Source organism: Corvus kubaryi, unplaced genomic scaffold, assembly GCF_017639235.1.
Source record: "Corvus kubaryi isolate FWS band 111438036 unplaced genomic scaffold, C.kubaryi_AGA036_p1.0 37382, whole genome shotgun sequence".
NCBI lineage: Eukaryota > Metazoa > Chordata > Aves > Passeriformes > Corvidae > Corvus > Corvus kubaryi.
The window spans coordinates 3,804,384-3,808,329 of NW_024581124.1; positions in this window are offsets into that span (position 1 = coordinate 3,804,384).

A 3,946-nucleotide genomic window follows, 5' to 3' on the forward strand; every position below is an offset into this window, starting at 1 on the left:
TGCAGGGTGTTCAGGGCAGGATGCTCAGAGTAGTGCTGGGTGTCCAGCACAGGATGCTCGGTGCAGGGTGTTCAGGGCAGGATGCTCAGTGCTGAGTTCGCGATTGGTGCTGGGTGCAGAGTGCTCAGTGCAGTGCAGGAGGTGCTGAGGGTGCCACGGGGTGCTCAGTGCACAGAACACAGTGCAGGATGCACGGCAGGTGGGACAAGGTGCTCGGTGCAGGGTGCTCCTCAAACCTTTGTCCTCCCATTCTGCCCTTTGGCACACGGCCCCCTCTCGCTGCTCCCATGGCACCCCTCTGGCAGCCCAGCACCAAGCTGTGCCCCCATAACCCGAGCTGTACACAGAGGCTCCCAGGCGCTGGGGCTGTCCATCTGTCCAGGTGCCCAGAGCTCAGCCAGGGTTGGGACTGCCCTCCTATACCAGGATGAGTGTGGTGGTCTGGGTAGGTGGGAGCCCAGTGAGAAGCTGCACCTGTGGGGCTCGGGCAGTGTCAGCCTCTGCTGAGGCTCGAGAGGTGCTGGCAGCACTGAGGTCGGGGTGGCTGTCGGATGCAGGTCCCTTGGCAGGGGTGCAGACGGGCTCCTGAGCAGCTGCAGTGACAACTCACAGCCCACCCAAAGCACTGGCACTCTCCCATCTGTTATTGGCAGTGCCCTGCGTGGCAGGGATGTGGCATCCACACTTTGTCCATAGGAAGCTCAAGCTCCTTGGGACTCGTGGCTGGAGTTGCTGGCACTGGAGTTCCCAGCACTGCCAGCACCATGTCCCCAGGGCTGGCAGCGTGAGCAGGGCCACCCTCCTCTGCAGGCAGGGGATGGTTTGCATCACAGAGGCCTTTGCTCTGTCCCTCACTGTGTTTGTTTGCACGCTCAGGCTCTGTCCAAAGATCATCTCACAGCTTCAAACCCCTTCAGACTCTTCCCTCTGCCAAGCCCCGCTGGCTGCTTGGACTCAATTTTGGGAGGCGAGTCCCCCCTCAGCACAGCTGTGCTGCTCCCTCCTGCTCGGGCAGGAGCGAGGGGTGAGTGGGGAGATCCGAGCGATTGGTCCTAGCAGGTTTCCAGGCTGGCCGTGTGTTTTGTGGGAATGCTGCAGTGTGCTCGTGGGGAGCTGTCAAGTGCCAACACAGGCGCCTGCGAGCGGGGTTTGCCATCGCGTGCCCGCTGCAGCTGATGCCCCGAGGCTGCTGCGTGTGGCACCGAGGGAGCAGCTGTGCTGCAGAGCCCGCAGGGAGCCCAGGATCTGAGCAGAGTCACACGGGGGAGGCAGCCCGGAATGTGGGGGACAGCAGCTGAACTGGGCACTGTGTGTGTCCTCCCCAGCATCGCCCGCAGCAGCTGGAATTTGGGGGCTTCACTGTGGGGGCATGTGCCAGGCTGGGGCCTGGGGTCTCTACAGGACACTGGTGGGCTCACCAGCATGGGCAGGCTCGTGCCACTGCCGTCCTCTGCCTGTAGGTTTTACAAACTGTATTAGTAATTTCTGCCGCTATTTTAAGGAGATTTTTCCAAAGGCAGTTTGCATTACGGATACGCTGAGCCTTCGGGGATGTGTGGGATGGCAGGAGCGCTGTTAAAATGCAGGGACTGTCAAGAAGATTTTTGGAGAGAGAAAACAAACCCCCAGCAGGTGGTTTTATTTGGCACCATACAGATGCGCCTTGTGATGAATTTGTGATGCCTTGAGGAACCTCAGCCTCGTGCCTCGGCCGAGCACGTTTCCCTCCGGATTCCGCAGAACGCGGAAGAAGCTTGCCCTGGTGTTGGCTGCCTGCTTTGGTTCGCTCCATTTTCCAAGCCTCTAGTGCCCTGTCTGTCTCCAGAATTCCTCAAAGAAATCCTCTCTCAAGGCCTTTTCCCCCCCCTTTCCATCCCCAGTCTGGGCTGTGGTGCAGGCAGGAGGGTGGGCCAGGGCTGGCCCTGCTGCAGGAGCCACTTATCCCCTCCCAGGGACAGCAAACAAGAGCAGCAGTGGGGGTTGCTCAACATGCAGCACTCGGAAGTGAAGCAAGCAGCTGCTTCCCACTGCACATTCCCAGTGACCCCAGACTGAGACTGGGGGCTCTGAAGGGGCTGAAGCATCCAGGTGCTTCTCCACGGAGGAATGGCCACGGGCACGTTGGCTCTGGAGCCGCAGGCTGCCGTGCTGGGGCAGGGGAAGCTTTTCCAGCACTCCTGTTCCTGCTTGGTGCTGGGAGGGATCCTGCGGTGTGAGTGGCTGTTGTTGGCAGTGGCTGAGCTGCGAGGGGGGTGGGAGAGCAGCCAGCCCACCCCCGGGCAGCTGTGCTCACAGCTGGCTGCAGGCCAGCATGGCCGGGTGGCATTCAGGGCATGGGCACCGTGCAGGGGAGGGACACCGAGCCCAGGCCTTGGTGGCCCAGCGTTTGCAGATGCAAGTGGCCACAGAGGAGGAGCAGGGCTCGCAGCTGGGCTCGTGCAGACAGGAAGGCGCTCGGATGTGCCGCGCACGGTGGTTTGGCTGACGAGGCAGCAGCGGCGCAGTCTCGGAAGGACCTGGTTCCGTTCCTTCCATCGGTGGTTTCACAAGGGCTTCTCCCATGCCAGGGCTTGTGGGGAGTCATTGCCCGTCCTCGCTGGGGCTGGGAGTGGGAGGCCACGAACTCACACGTTGCTGAAGTGGGTGCTGGTGCTTCCCGAAGTTTCTGGCTTTGTGAAACACCAAATGCTTGCTGTTATGGCATCTGTTGTGCCGGGCATGGCTGGGTGTTGCTGGAGATCTTGGGGCTGGTCCGTGCTCAGGACTGTGTTCCTGAGGAGCTGCAGGAAACAGGACAAGAACGAGTAGAGGAGCTGGGGAGGATGGGGGGTGCAGCAGTGTCCCCTCTCCCCTCCCTGCATGCAGGGTGAGCAGTGGCACCTCCATCCTTGCTGCCCTTCCCTGCCCTCAGGCTGTGCCTCCAGCCCTGGGGCTGCTGCTGCTGCTGCATGGGGAAATAAAACACTTTGATTTTGTTTCTTAAGCAAATTTGAGGTTTTGGGGTTTGTCTTGCAGAAACAACTTTTTATTTGCAGATCCTGATCTTTGTGCGTGCAAGAATGGAGCTTGTTGAGACTTAGGGTTTGGCGTGTGGATTGGGAAAATATTTTTTGAAGATACTTAGTGTTTTTTCTGGCAGTTCCTCTGGCTTCCCTTTCTCCCTGTTGTATGGCAGGCTCTGACTGCCCGTGTGGTACATGAAGGGATGAGACACACCAGCAGAGATGCGAGAGAATCTTAAGGTTTTATCCGGAAGCATTAGTATACTACTCCTAAGAGCTTTTTTTTTGCTTACAGCTTGCAGACTTACAGTTCTACAAAAAATCTGTCCTCTTCTGTTGTTCTCTCCAAAGCCATGGCCAGTACAGTGAGAAAAGTGTCCTGTTCTATGTTGAAGTAGAGGTAATAACTCATTGCTCCAGTTCTGTCTCAGGTACACGCTGTCCAGAGAGATACTGCTGCTGCTGGCAGTGGTCTTTGTTTAACTCTTCCCTTACACCAATACCTGTTACCTCAGCACACCCACATTCCTGCAGGGACTATTGGTGCAGTTTTGCGAGGGAAGAGCTGTGTTTGCATCAAGCGTGGTGAGTGAGCACGGGGGCTGCAGCCTCAGACTCCCGTTGCACTGTGCCCCTCTCCTGTGGGGATCCCCAGGACATAGCCCAGGCGAGGGATGGGAGTTGGAGGGACCTGCTCAGAGGCATGGAGAGGAATCATAGAATCATCACGGAATCATGGAATGGTTTGGGTTGGAAGGGATTTTAAAGATCTTCTACTTCTATGAGTAGGGACACCTTCCACTAGACTGGGTTGCTCAGAGCTCTGTCCAGCCTGGCCTTGGGCACTTCCAGGGATGGGGCAGCCACAGCTTCCCTGAGCAAGAGGAGCTGGGGGACAGGTCAGTGCTTTCCCAGAGCCCTTCCTCCAGCTCTATGGGGACAGC